Source organism: Coregonus clupeaformis, chromosome 18 (genome assembly GCF_020615455.1).
Source record: "Coregonus clupeaformis isolate EN_2021a chromosome 18, ASM2061545v1, whole genome shotgun sequence".
NCBI classification, from domain to species: domain Eukaryota; kingdom Metazoa; phylum Chordata; class Actinopteri; order Salmoniformes; family Salmonidae; genus Coregonus; species Coregonus clupeaformis.
In genome coordinates, this window is record NC_059209.1 from 40423511 (window position 1) to 40438956 (window position 15446).

Consider the following 15446-nt stretch of genomic DNA (forward strand, 5'->3'; position numbering starts at 1 on the left):
GTCTGCTCCACAACCTGTGCTCTGTTTTCTGCTCCATCATTTCACAGCACTGAGAGAGAGAGGGAGAGAGAGAGAGAGAGAGAGAGAGAGAGAGAGAGAGAGAGAGAGAGAGAGAGAGAGAGAGAGAGAGAGAGAGAGAGAGAGAGAGAGAGAGAGAGAGAGAGAGAGAGAGAGAGAGAGAGAGAGAGAGAGAGAGAGAGAGAGAGAGAGAGAGAGAGAGAGAGAGAGAGAGAGAGAGAGAGAGAGAGAGAGAGAGAGAGAGAGAGAGAGAGAGAGAGAGAGAGAGAGAGAGAGAGAGAGCTACTCAAACCCACAAGAAGAATGTCAGAGGGTTTGATTGTACAGCGCTCCTAGTGTAGTCTTCATTCAGCCTACACCCCTCTGTGAAAAATGTCCAATTTCTGTGAACGTCCTGGAACAGTTATTTCAATTTGGTCTAAATCTTCCAGTAAAAAGATGTAAGTGTGTGTGTGCGGAGGGCTGTTCCCCTGGTCGTTTGAACTCCAACTCTCCTTTATATCTGAGTGCTGTGTGAAGGAACAGCAGGGGCAGATTTAGCCCACCTCTTGTTCTCTGGTGAGGAGAATGTCAAAGGAAAACGTTAAAGGAGATAAGGAAGGAATGAGGGAGGGATGAGGCGTGCTGATTAGGGATGTGTGAGTCGACTGTGAGTCCTCTCCTCCTCCTCATCTCTTTTCATTTGCTTATATTTCCCAAAGCTCAGCCAGTAGTCTTTTTCTCCATATTCTCCCACCCTGCCGTCTCAGATGTCTACAGCTGCTAAATAGACCCACAACAGTAGTATTGGAGATATGAGACGTTAGATGAAGCTGTTGTTGCAGGTTGCCTCATTGTTCCATGAACTCAAAAAGCAAGCTCATTTAAATGGAATTTAATTAGTTATCTTTCAGGCTCTGCCCTGCCTCAACTCCTTCATAAATTATTGATGGAATGCACTGATGTAGGCAGAGAATCATACACACGCATGCACGCACACACACAAACACACACACACACACACATACACACACACACACTGTCCGGATTGACTTGTTTCCAAAGTGCTTCCATTTGGGGCCATCTTGGAGGACATGCATGTGTTGAGGGGTCTTCGTCCAATCTGATCCAACTTTAGGTCAAAGGTCATTGGCTCCCTTTCATACCCCTCTGAAACAGACCAGTGGAATATGATTAGGAAGTTCATGTAAGTTCAATGTAATTGGAGGCTCTGCCCTTTGCAACAAAAGCATTGATGTTTAGAGTCGTCACTGAGGACATGCTCTAATGCTGGCCAGTCCTCTATGCCTGCTAAGTCATTGGCACTCATTCCTAGTCCTCTCTCTCTGACCCAGCCCTGGTAAAGGAAGGGACAGGTGTTTGGTACTGTATATAAATGATACATAAAGGCCTGTTTATGGTGTGTCATTATGGCGCTATTAACAAGTTGTTCTATGGCTGCTAGTTTCAAGGTTAGGGTGGGGGTTCTATTCACACATTAAAAAGACATCAAGACAAATGGGCCAGTCATTTAAAAGTGGAAAAGAGGAAATAGGTCAGTTTTAATATTTAATAGATAGATGCACATATATTCTCTTCCAAGGACTGATTCTGTGTTAGCTACCGAGGGCAAGTACTGTAACTGCTGTTCTGCTTTATTTTAATATTCAGCTCATGCTCATAAATATCTCCTTTGAAATGCAACTTCTTTAATCCTGTTCTCTTCAGCATTCTGTTCAGTTTATGCTCATACATAGAGATATGCCATTTTCTCAGGAGTTCGGCCAATCTAATGTTTTCATTCACCATCAACCTGTGGCCATCCACAGATTGACTGACGAAGGTTCGTTTGAGGCCAGGGATAGGGAAACCGTGGACGAACATGCCATAGGCGCAATTAACCGAGCCACAATTAATCAAGTTGAATATGTTAATTATTTATTGGAGGTGGTGGCTGTCACCTTGACGTGAGCTGGAAGTAATTAACTTGGTGACGTTAATAAGGAAGTGAATCATCGTTATACAGGTCAGATGGGGCGGCTCAGATAGATGGATTTAATGAGTCGAAGTAATTAAGGATGACTGAGGAAACCTTGCACTTCTGAATGAGAACTGTGATTTTAGAAAAGACCCTTAGTCTTGTGTTTTAATAAGGTGGTCTTCTATAGCCTGGGTATATATCAGGATTTCAAATTAAACCAATTATAAGGCTCACGTAAATGGTCGATATGTAGCTGCTAAGATCATTCAAACTATTACAGATATGCTGTGCTTTCTAATCAAAGGTGATTCTAAATGTCTTTCTTTGGTTTTGTTTAACCAGTCAATACTCAAGACCGTTGAAAGGCCCATCTGTAGGTGCTTCAGATGAACAAACGTCAGTGCGCTGTCTCCTTGGAAGATGTTCGGGATTTAAGAGCGAGCCACTTCTATTCTCATCCCCAACATCATTTCATAAAGTTTTAACTTTTTAATTTCCCAGAGTTCAGTTTCAAACCAAAAAGAGAACTTCCTAAAGTTAGCCTCTCCAAAGAGTCTGAATAGTCTTCTAGCTCTCTCATCCACAGCCCAGAACACTAACAAAACACTCTACTTATCTCTTTGTCTCCCCCTCTCCTTCGCTTCCTCCATAGTTTGTATTCTTGTTACCAGCTCACACAGCCTAAGGCCTGGTATTCATCTGACTGGTTTTGTAGGAAGTAATCTGCCACTCCTAGGCAAAGTGAAGGAAAACTTTCTTTCTGCCTCAAAGTTACAGTAGCTAGCGTCTTCCCCACGCTGCAGAATATAATATTTGCAAATTTGTTTGATCTCTATTTTCCGTCTCTCTCTTCTCCCCCTCTTTTCTCCATTTCTCTCTTTGCTTCCCTCCTCTCCTCATCTATTCTCCGTCTCTCGCTACCCTCCTCTCCTCCTCTCTTCTCCGTCTCTCGCTTCCCTCCTCTCCTCCTCTCCTCCTCTATTCTCCGTCTCTCTCTTCCCTCCTCTCCTCCTCTATTCTCCGTCTCTCGCTTCCCTCCTTTCCTCCTCTATTCTCTGTCTCTCTCTTTACTCCTCTCCTCCTCTATTCTCCGTCTCGCTTCCCTCCTCTCCTCCTCTCTTCTCCGTCTCTCGCTTCCTTCTTCTCCCTCCTCTCCTCCTCTATTCTCCGTCTCTGCTCTTCTTCCTCTCCTCTTAGTCTCTCTTTCCTCCTCTCCTCCTCTTTTCTCCGTCTCTCGCTTCCCTCCTCTCCTCCTCTATTCTCCATCTCTCGCTTCCCTCCTTTCCTCCTCTATTCTCTGTCTCTCTCTTCACTCCTCTCCTCCTCTATTCTCCGTCTCTCGCTTCCCTCCTTTCCTCCTCTATTCTCTGTCTCTCTCTTCACTCCTCTCCTCCTCTATTCTCCGTCTGTCGCTTCCCTCCTCTCCTCCTCTCTTCTCCGTCTCTCGCTTCCCTCCTCTCCTCCTCTATTCTCTGTCTCTCTCTTCCCTCCTCTCCTCCTCTATTCTCCGTCTCTCGCTTCCCTCCTCTCCTCCTCTATTCTCTGTCTCTCTCTTCCCTCCTCTCCTCCTCTATTCTCCGTCTCTCGCTTCCCTCCTCTCCTCCTCTATTCTCTGTCTCTCTCTTCCCTCCTCTCCTCCTCTATTCTCCGTCTCTCGCTTCCCTCCTCTCCTCCTCTATTCTCTGTCTCTCTCTTCCCTCCTCTCCTCCTCTATTCTCCGTCTCTCGCTTCCCTCCTCTCCTCCTCTATTCTCCGTCTCTCTCTTCCCTCCTCCTCTTCCCTCTATTTTGCCATGTCTAACACACACACAACACACACACACAAACACATTCATCACACACAACACCACAGGGATAAGTCTCAATGCTACATATGTATTATAATTGTCATTTCTGGTATCTGTCCCTGTTATCATAGACAATATGTCCTTGTAGCAGAGGTCAGGGTGTATTGGGTCCGCTGGTATTTTGGCCCGACCAATAGCGGAAGGTCGTAGGAGCTCTAAGCCATGACAAATATCATTCTCCCCGCAAGATCAGGGCGGATAAAGAAGCCTGTCCATTGGGTAGCCAATTCTCTATTTTCTCTCTCCTGTTGCTGTGGATGATCCTTCCACTGCGGTCAGCTGTCTGGTTATTACAGCTGTCACTGCCTGTCTGTGGAAATATGTTTTTTTAGGTATGGGATCAGGGCCGTCGCCTGCTGTTGTTAATGTCATCAGGGAAGCAGATGCCTCCTGGTTCAGAGGGTGTTTTATTTTACAGGCCACAGCACAGCATATTGAGTGTTTTTATAGAAATGCATTTTGATTGGCAGAGGGAGTCATTGGTGACACAGCACTGCCTTTATTAGTCCACTTCATTAGACAAACAAAGGCCCTCTTCTCCCAGGTGGTTGATTCATTCACTCTTCTAGATTGTGTGTTGTAGTTATAAACAAGGCTGATTTAGAATGTCCATCCATAGTGAAGTGCATTATGATTTCAAAGCCTCTGTCTCTCTCCTGTCTACTGGAGCTCTGTTGTGATTGTATTACTGTCAAAGTGCGACGTGAATGCGGTAGGCGAAGTCAAACGCAGGACACCGAGCTACTGGAAACGATACTATACTAACAAAGTAACCAGAATACAAACAACCTCCAAACAGGGAGGGGAATACCCGCACACTAGCAACTACCGAAAATGACGAGAACATTCACACACAACACACAATGAACGACAGAGGATTAAATAGGGAATACAATACAACATTATAGGAAACAGGTGTACACAATCAAGACAAAACAAGTCAAACACAGAAACATAGATCGGTGGCAGCTAGTACTCCGGGGACGACGAACGCTGAAGCCTCCCCGAGCAAGGAGGAGGAGCAGCCTCGGCTGATTCTGTGACAGTACCCCACCTTGACGCGCGGCTCCAGCCGTGCACCGACCCCGGCCTCGGGGACGGCCAGGAGGACACGGAGCAGGGCGAGTCGGATGACTCCGGTGGAAGTCCCTCAATATAGAGGGATCTAGGATGTCCCTCCTGGGGACCCAGCACCGTTCCTCCGGACCGTACCCCTCCCACTCCACGAGATACTGCAGGCTAATCCAAGATGGAACGAACTGAGTACGCCGGAGCCCCCTTGATGTCCAACGGGGGCGGAGGAGCCTCTCGTACCTCACTCTCCTGAAGTGGACCAGCCACCTCCGGCCTGAGGAGAGACACATGGAACGAGGGGTTAATGCGGTAATTAATGGGCAGTTGTAACCTATAGCATATCTCGTTCAGTCTCCTCAGGACTTTAAATGGCCCCACAAACTGCCGACCCAGCTTCCGGCAGGGCAGGCGAAGGGGCAGGTTTCGGGTCGAGAGCCAGACCCAATCTCCAGGTGCATACACCGGAGCCTCACTGCGGTGGGGATCGGCGCTCGCCTTTTGCCGCCTGATAGCCCGCTGCAAATGGACATGCGCAGCGTTCCAATTTCTTCCGAGCGCCGAAACCACTCGTCCACCGCAAGGGCTTCGGTCTGGCTCTGATGCCAAGGTGCCAGAACCGGCTGATAACCTACCACACACTGGAAAGGCGTAAGGTTAGTGGACGAATGGCGGAGTGAGTTTTGGGCCCAGGGAATCTCTGCCCAGGGAATATATCCCGACCACTCCTCTTGCCGGTCCTGGCAATACGACCTCAGAAACCTACCCACATCCTGGTTCACTCTCTCCACCTGCCCATTACTCTCGGGGTGAAAACCTGAGGTAAGGCTAATCGAGACCCCCAGACGTTCCATAAACGCCCTCCAGACTCTAGAGGTGAACTGGGGACCCCGATCAGACACTATATCCTCAGGCACCCCATAGTGCCGGAAGACGTGTGTAAACAGGGCCTCAGCAGTTTGTAGAGGTAGAGTTCAACTGGAGTAGGAAACCCTGGCACCCGGCCGCTGTGCCATCATAAGCCCTCGGGAGCGAGAGCCGAATCCCACTGGACCCCGGAGGTGAAACGATGGGCATCGCCGATGATGGTGGTATCGTTGGAGGGGGTATAGGTAGACCCCCTCTTTCTCATCGCTCAATGGTGTTCACCACCCGTTCCATGGCGGTGCCGAGAGCCTGGATCATGGCCACTTGGTGTTCGACGCGTGCCTCCATAGATCCAGCTGGCACCGCCTCTCCTGCTGACTCCATGAGTGGTGTGTGATTCTGTCAAAGTGCGACGTGAATGCGGTAGGCGAAATCAAACGCAGGACACCAAGCTACTGGAAACGATACTATACTAACAAAGTAACCAGAATACAAACAACCTCCAAACAAAGCCAGATTCGTCCGTCGGACTGCCAGATGGGGAAGCGTGATTAGTCACTCCAGAGAACATGTTTCCACTGCTCCAGAGTCCAATGGCGGCGAGCTTTACACCACTCCAGCCGACGCTTGGCATTGCGCATGGTGATCTTAAGCTTGTGTGCTACTGCTCGGCCATGGAAACCCATTTCATGAAGCTCCCGACGAACAGTTCTTGTGCTGATGTTGCTTTCAGAAGCAGTTTGGGTTTCGGCAGTGAGTGTTGCAACCGAGGACAATTTTTACGAGCTTCAGCACTCGGCGGTCCCGTTCTCAGAGCTTGTGTGGCCGATCACTTCGCGGCCAGGAAACCAGGCACTGCTGACAGACTGATATCCTAGCTCCAATGATTCAACATCTGCCTTACCTTCTCCTTTTTCTCTCTCCTGTTTTACCATCCTTTCTCTTTCTGCCTTCGTCTATTCTCCGCCCATCCTGTCTTTTTTGTTATCTCGCTTTCTTTTAAAAAAATCAGTTCTCTGCCTTCCCTTTTTCTTTTCTGCTACCTTCTCCTTACCCTTCTCCTTTTCTGCCACCTGCTCCTTACCCTTCTCCTATTCTGCCACCTTCTCCTTACCCTTCTCCTCTTCTGCCACCTTCTCCCTACCCTTCTCATTTTCTGCCACCTTCTCCTCTTCTGCCACCTTTTTCCTACCCTTCTCCTTTTCTGCCACCTGCTTCTTACCCTTCTCCTTTCCTGCCACCTCCTCCTTACCCTTCTCCTCTTCTGCCACCATCTCCCTACCCTGCTCCTTTTCTGCCACCTTCTCCTTACCCTTCTCCTTTTTTGCCACCTTCTCCTTACACTTCTCCTTTTCTGCCACCTTCTCCTTACCATTCTCCTTTTCTGCCACTTTCTCTTTACCCTTCTCATTTTCTGCCAACTTCTCCTTACCATTTCCCTTTTCTGCCACCTGCTCCTTACCCTTCTCCTTTTCTGTCAGCTTCTCCTTAGCCTTCTCCTTTTCTGCCACATTCTCCTTACCCTTCTCCTTTTCTTCCACCTTCTCCTTACCCTTCTCCTTTTCTGCCACATTCACCCTACCCTTCTCCTTTTCTGCAACCTTCTCCTTACCCTTCTCCTTTTCTGCCACCTTCTCCTTACCCTTCTCCTTTTCTACCACCTTCTCCTTACCCTTCTCCTTTTCTACCACCTTCTCCTTACCCTTCTCCTTTTCTGTCACATTCTCCTTACCCTTCTCCTTTTCTGCCACATTCACCCTACCCTTCTCCTTTTCTGCCACCTTCTCCTTACCCTTCTCCTTTTCTACCACCTTCTCCTTACCCTTCTCCTTTTCTACCACCTCTCCTTACCCTTCTCCTTTTCTGCCACATTCTCCCTACCCTTCTCCTTTTCTGCCACCTCTCCTTACCTTTCTCCTTTTCTGCCACCTCTCCTTACCCTTCTCCTTTTCTGCCACCTTTTCCTTACCCTTCTCCTTTTCTTCCTCACTCTCTTTTTTCCTATTTTTTCTGCCTTCTCCGTTTCTCTCTTTCATGTCTTCCCCTTCTTTCCCCCTCTCTCGTTTCTTCTCTACCCCCCCAACTTGCCTCTAATTTACATTTACATTTACGTCATTTAGCAGACGCTCTTCTCCAGAGCGACTTACAAATAGCGACTCTAATGTGCTACTCAGCAGCTCGTTAACTTATTGATGAATAGCCACCTGTCAGACAGACAGACAGACAGACAGACAGACAGACAGACAGACAGACAGACAGACAGGTGGGTAGAGTGCAAGGTTGGATGTGCAAAGCATTGTTAGCATAGTTACATTTCTCTCTGAGCTGTCGAGATTTGGTCTTGTTGTTGAAGGTTGTGGTTAGTTTTGAATAGTGTGTGTGCACCTGTGTGAGTGCATGTTCTAACCTGCTGTCTCGTTCACCTCTCAGACAGCAAGCCGGAGAGTCTGGATGCCCACAAGAACAAGATGGCGTTCTTCACACACCTCACCCTCACGGAGATTGGACGGCGTCTCGTCTCCCACTACTTCCTGTTGACAGAGGAAGCGCTGGCCATGTGGGAGGAGGACACCGAGAGCATCGGTACGCTCACAAATATATGCTGCTACTAACGTGTTTCCCTGTCACCTTGCCAGCTCTTCTCTCCTCATGTTAAGTCTGGTAATGTGTCCATCTGAAGGTCCACACCATGCTGGTGTGGACACACACCTTCTCTTCTCAAGCTTCTCAAGCTTGTTTCGTCTCTTCTTCTCCTCATCTCATAGTTGCTCTGTTTTGTATTGACAGCTGTTGAAGAAACAGGGGGTGACTCCTGGAAATACACTCTATGGGTGAGTGAATGTCAAACATACACACACACAGTTGGAGGTTGGAGGCAATGATTCTCGTTTACTGTAATTTATTTAACCTGTGATAAGTTGCAGGTGCAATTCAATCAGTTTAGAAAAGAAAAAACAGAACATTCTGCTCCATTGCACTCCATTGTAAAGTGCAAGAGAGCCAATATATTCTACCACATCTGTAGACGTCAGTGCACAAAGACAAGACAGACAGACTGACTTGCTCACCGCAGGTAAGCCTTAGAAGCAGCCCTGATCTACCTGCCACTGCTCTCACTAACAGCCATGCTGATTGATTTCAACATTATATTTACAGTCACACTGAAGCTAATTATTTTCCCTCCATTTCATCATATCCCTCTTCCCCTGTATTGTTTGGGAGTCCTTGACTGAGGTACAGCGATACCACAGCACAGCCACATACAACCAGGAACCAGAGAAGTCCTAGAGATTTGTGAGTCCGTAAGTGTAATAGGATAAGGATGTACAGGTGAGAGAGTTTCTCTAGCGGTAGCCAGTGATGAATGATGTTAGCAGAAGGAGAACCACACGCTCCGTTACCCTCGGCATTCTTCACACAGAAGAGCAACAACGCTCTCCCAGTCCAGAGGGAAGAGCGAGAGTAGTCTTTAGTTGATCTGTCATGCAGGAAAAGGAAGACAAATATTTCAGTCGTCTTAAACAAAACTAGCGGGCGGGTGGTCCCGACGATCAGCAGACGGAAGCTAGATCCACATTTGGTGCGATGTGTGCGAGCCTGAACTGTTCTCTGTCGCCCAAAAACCCAGTAACAAGGTATCCTGTCAGTGCAGTGCTATTGATTAGCATTACACCTGTTCAGTACCACAGGAGGTTGGCGGCACCTTAATTGGGGAGGATGAGCTCGTGGTAATGACTGGAGCGGAGTTGGTGGAATGGTATCAAATACATCAAACACATGGTTTGATGCCATTCCATTGGCTCCGTTTCAGCCATTATTATGAGCCGTCCTCCCTTCAGCAGCCTCCACAGTTCATTACTCTCAACCAAAAACAGGCAATGATTAGAAAAAGGAGAGGTCTGCACTCATAGTATTCAGTAGATACAAGGACATGTGTTGTACTATTATGTACATGTACGTTAGTTATGACCAGTGGGTGATATGGCACAGGGAGGATGTTTTAGTGGCGGGGTAAGCTTTGTGAGGTTTTGGCTGCTGCCTGTATAATCTCCCTACCGCCATCATGCTCCTCTCCCTCCCTATCTGTCACCCTCCCTCCCTCCCTCCCTCCCTCCCTCCCTCCCTCCCTCCCTCCCTCCCTCCCTCCCTCCCTCCCTCCCTCCCTCCCTCCCTCCCTCCCTCCCTATCTGTCACCCTCCCTCCCTCCCTCCTTCTCTTCCTCTCTCCATCTGTCTTGCTCTAATCTTCCATCTGTCTCCGTTAAGTCCCACTCTGCTTACTTCCATGGCTCTCTGGTTAAGGATCCACACTTCTTTGAAGTATACCAGTGTAGTGAAGCCAACCTCTGAGGTCACAGTGGATGATGTCATTAGTGCAGACTCATTTTAAGTGACTCCCAATTCCCAAGATGGTCCCAATATGAAATACATTAATTTGTCTGGGTGAGGATACCCACACTCTCCGGTTTGGTGCACCCAATCACAACTAATCCACAACACCCTAATCTGCTACCGCCACTCCTTCGTCAATCTTGCTTGGTTTTCAACTACACAGACACTGAAAACTAGGGCCAGGAATTTGTCCTGATCAGGCCACGTGGTCAGAGAAAACTGGACATGCATGCCCACAGCTTGAGAATGTGGTGTCCACACCAAAGCGTGCTGTGTGTCTGCTGGGAGGAAAATAGATATACCTTCCCAGTACAGTGTGTGTCCTTGGTGTCTCCTCCCCTCTGACCTCTCCACAGTGTTCCTGTAATGAGCTGTCTCCTCCCCTCTGACCTCTCCACAGTGTTCCTGTAATGAGCTGTCTCCTCCCCACTGATCTCTCCACAGTGTTCCAGTAAGGAGCTGTGTCACTATTTAGTATCAATGGCCTGTCATGGGCAGCAATACTAACACCTGGTTATTGATTACCACAGGTATTGATCATGTCAATGTTGTTGCCCCCTGTGGGAGTAGAACATACTGAATGGGTGGGTTGTGTTTGTGTCTTGATCTAATAAAGCTTGGCAGGTTCTGTATAGGTTTTGATTAACCTTTAACCCTGTGAGTGACACCCAGTGTGGAGTGTGTCTGTCTGACCTCCCCTGCCAATAGTCCATTGACCTCCCCCAGACTCCTGGAGTACTACTGGAGATGGTGCAGAATCTACAAGGTAAGTCCGTCATTGTATTGTCCTCTAAGACAATCCTTTGGGGAAAAGGGTATTATGATCTCAATAGGACATCCTGTTTAAATAAAGGTGAAGTAAAACATGTTTTCACAAAACTGTTTTCTGATTATTTCCTAACCTGGCCTTGTCCAGCCACAGCCTTGGTTGTAGAGATCTCCACTTAAACGGCTCAGAATGTGCTGAACCATTCATCCATTCAACAGTCTTTAGACCACATTCTTTAGATTACAATATGAGATTCCCCCTGTGACACAGGCCTGTGTAAGTGATCAGTTGTTCCCAGAGATAGTTGTCTAGGGTGTCTTTAGGCCAGTGTTCTCCTCTCACAGAGTTGTACTATAGGGACTGTCGGATTGAGGAGAAATTGGAAAATTCAATTTTAGCTGAAAGCCAAATATCGATTGTGAGAAGCCACTCAGGCGCCAACAACAGCGGTGTAAGTGAGAGGGGCAGACTGGATAACGATGTGTCTGTCTCAGTCAGCATATCAGACATGGGATATTCCATCATTTTCAGTGGTACAGTTTATTGTCATTTGTGTGTAAATTTTATTTGATGTATGTGTGTGATTGCAGGACCAACCAATGTGGAGGACCCTGTTAAGCTGCTGATGAAGGATGCAGGTGGGTAATAATAGTTTCTTGTTACAGATTCTCTGATCTCTTGTTACGGTCTCTCTGATTTACATTTTGGTCATTTAGCAGACGCTCTTATCCAGAGTGGCTTACAGTTAGTGGGTGCATAAATTTTTCATACTGGCCCCCCGTGGGAAACGAACCCACAACCCTGGCGTTGCAAGCGCCATGCTCTACCAACTGAGCTACAGGACAACCAGGGTATGTTGCCTGCCCAGTTGGATTCTGTTAGGATAGGCATGTTGTCCAAGTCTCTCTCTCTCCATCTCAGTTCTCAGTCCAAGAAAGTAAAGTCTGTGAGAGCTCTTCCATGCAGTGTATTCTTCCTCTGATCCCAGCCGTGATGGATTGCTCATTCTATTAGTCTCGAATGCAAACAGTGCGTTCCTGCAGGAACACCTCTGGGATGATTGCTTTGGGATAGGTCTTTATCGATTGGTGTTTGGTTTCCGAGGAGAGTTTGGTCATTCATTCCTCATTGTGTGGCCGTACCGTGATTAAACTTGATCTGACGTCTGTCAGCAAGTCCTGTAATTTATAGGGATACTCACAGAGGGCAGGGTCTGATAGGCCGGACAGGGTGGCACGGGACCGCCAGTTGATTCTGAGAATTCAGCACATCCATGTCCGTTGAGGCGAACCTGAGATTTCCTCATAAATGTACACAGGATGTTTCTACTGTATAGAAAACAGCTCAACAGTCCCTAGAATGAAATACCTAGCCTGTAGGTTTAAAACATGCATTTGGTGAAATACACACCCTCCACGTTAGACCCCTCCATGTTACCCCCCTCCATGTTACAGCAAATACCAATTATACCTATTTTAATGACATTGAAGAATCAGGAGAAAATTATCACATTATTCTTCAAGTTACAGTATATCAACATGTGATGAGTTCTTTAATTTGATACATTGTTCAGAAAACGTGTGTAAATGTCCTGGAGCTATTAGCGCCATTTTCCTTGTTCAAAAGCCTGGCTGGTCATTCCTAGTAACAAATGGAGTTCATAAGGGTCACTCAGAGTCGTAAAAAGGAGAAAGGAAGGAACAGGAGTTTGTCTCTGTGATAGGGAGGGTTGATGCTGCACAGGGAATATCCGTTTACCACCACCCCAACTGAGGGTGCGTGACTTCACTCGTGGGCTCTCGTTACAACACTTGTTTAGCAGTCTTAAGGCTTGGGGGTAGAAGCTGTTCAGGGTCCTGTTGCTTCCAGATTTGGTGCACTGGTACCAATTGCATTGCAGTAGCAGAGAGAACAGTCTATGGCTTGGGTGGCTGGAGTCTTTGACAACTTTTTGGGCCTTCCTCTGACACCGCCTGGTGTAGAGGTTCTGGATGGCAGGGAGCTTGGCCCCAGAGATGTACTGGGCCGTGCTCACCACCCTCTGTAGCCCCTTGTGGTCGGGTGCTTTGCAGTTGCCATACCAAGCGGTGATGTAGCCAGTCAAGATGCTCTCAATGATGCAGCTTTATAACTTGGAGGATCTGAGGACCCATGCCAAATCTTTTCAGCCTCCTGAGGGGGAAGAGGCACTGACGTGCCCTATTCGCAACTGTGTGGGTGTGTGTGGACCATGTTTTTTCCTTAGTGATGTGGACAACGAGGAACTTGAAGCTTTCAACCAGCTCCACTACAGTCCCATCAATGTGGATGGGGGCGTGCTCGACCCTCCATTTCCTGTAGTCCACCATCTGCTCCTTTGTCTTGCTGACGTTGACACTGCCAGGTCTCTGAACTCCTCCCTATAGGCTGCCTCATCGTCGTCGGTGATCAGTCCTATCACCGTCATGTCGTCAGCAAACTTGATGATGGTGTTAGAGTCGTGCGCGGCAACACAGTTGTGGGTGAACGGGGGAGTACAGGAGGTCAGCCATGGTCAGCCAGCGCTGTGATAAGATAGTGTGTAAAACAATTAATTTGAAGATTATCTGCACAATATGTTTGTTAGCTAACTAGCCAGACAGTTTTAGTGGAATAATTAAATACATTTTTCAAATGAACTGCTAGCAACAAGAATCTGCCGTGTGGGGAATCGTAGATGGCTTTTTTTCAGCTAGTTGTATGTTGTTCTTACATTTCTTGATACCATATCTTGTTTTGATATGTTTTGACTGATGTCACATCTATGATAATATGGCTAAAATTAGCTAGCTAGCTAACTAACAACTGTAACAATGTATTTGAGAGACAACAAGTGCTATTGTGCAAATGTAGTTATTTTCAATAAATATTTGAAGATGAAATATAGTTTACATGTTGTTAATAATCCGATGATTCTAAGCCGACCCTGTCTGTTTTGCCCCGAAGATGTGAACGCATCGGTTTTGTTGCTAAACCACATACTGAACCTGTGTATACCATCCATCTGGCTGGATCCTTAGTAGGTCCCAGTATGAGTTAAAAAACAAGTTTAAACTGGAACATTTTGGGGGATATGTTTCACCACTGGGTCTTTACTGGGACTTTACATACTGTAGTGTTTTGGAACACAGTCTTTTAGTGCTGAGCGATTAACCGAAATCTCGGTTATTTTTTGGTTTTTGAACAACTAATTGACCAATGTCGGTTCAATTATTTGAATTCCATTTTTATTTTTTATTTTCTGTGAGCTCAATGCACACATGACTGTAATCCATTGCACATCTACTTGTCTGGTCTGTGTTTCTTTTACGCCTGTTACTGAAGAGACAGAAGATGCGGGATCATGAAGGGATATAGAGAGCAGTTGTTGCTTCGCAAGGTATCTCTATCTGAAAAAACAGGATCTAAGTGATTGATAGTTGGTATTCAGCAGTCATAAAAGTATGCCTTATTTACATTGAAGAACTAGAAAATTGTGATTTTGTCAGACAGCATTGTCAGCAGCTCTATAGAGATGATATTGACTTGGAATGAAATAATAAAGTAATCAAATAAAACAAATGTAATATACACAAAAACGTACATATTTTATTAAAGTAAAGTAATGTGAATAAATAAGCAGTAATGGGCAGTCACTACTAGCATGGGACTTTTATTGATTGTTTTATCCTGTGTTGTTACAGCATTCAACCCAAATAATTGAAACCGAAATCGAAAAACCGTGATTATTTTTTAATAATCGAACCCAAACCGTACATACCTCAAAAAGCACTAATGGCTCCACACTATGTCCACACTACTGTCTTTAGATGAGTCATATGCAGGAGATACTGATGTTCCTTTTCCCTACCTCCAGTGATTACAGTACTCCCTAGAGAGACTATAAAACCATATCACTCTCTCCTTTTGTCTCTCTTTATCAGTCTCTTTTTAGTTCACCATCCCACACTTTCTCCCCTTACCCCCCCTCTCGCTCCACCACCTCTAGTTTGATCACTCCTTATAGTCAGACTGTATCCCTCTGTGGTTGTTAGCACACCACAGGTCCTTCCAGCGCTGCTAATGACATCGTTTGTACCACCCACCAACACTGTGTTGTCATCGGCTGGCCCCATTGTTTATGGTTGACTGTTTCTCACACTATAAACTCCACGTATAGTTTCAGTGGGCCCTTCAGTGTTACTCAAATGGACTTTATGGATGAAAACAGTAGTACAACACGGCTGAATCACAACTAATTGGGTTTCTGTTTTCTTCCATATGCCCTGCGTCGTAATCACACCAATCTGGCTTTATGTGGGAAAATGAAGGGAACATTCAGGCTGTTTATGAGAAGGGTCAAAACCACAGCACATTCTATTCAGTTAAATTCTATTCAGTGAATAATAATACTGGCTCTGTAGGGAGCTATTCAATATAAATGACAAAATCAAAGATGGCCGGCCCAGCCTATTGGATATCTGATGGCAAGCAAATAGAAAAAGATGGCATCTTTCAGTCGTAACA

At 46.5% G+C, this 15446-nt stretch overlaps 1 pseudogene; it reads left to right on the forward strand.

Moving 5' to 3' along the window:
- Positions 1-7923: 7923 nt before the first annotated feature.
- LOC121583088 overlaps positions 7924-15446 on the forward strand; it is a 254041-nt pseudogene continuing 246518 nt past the window's right edge.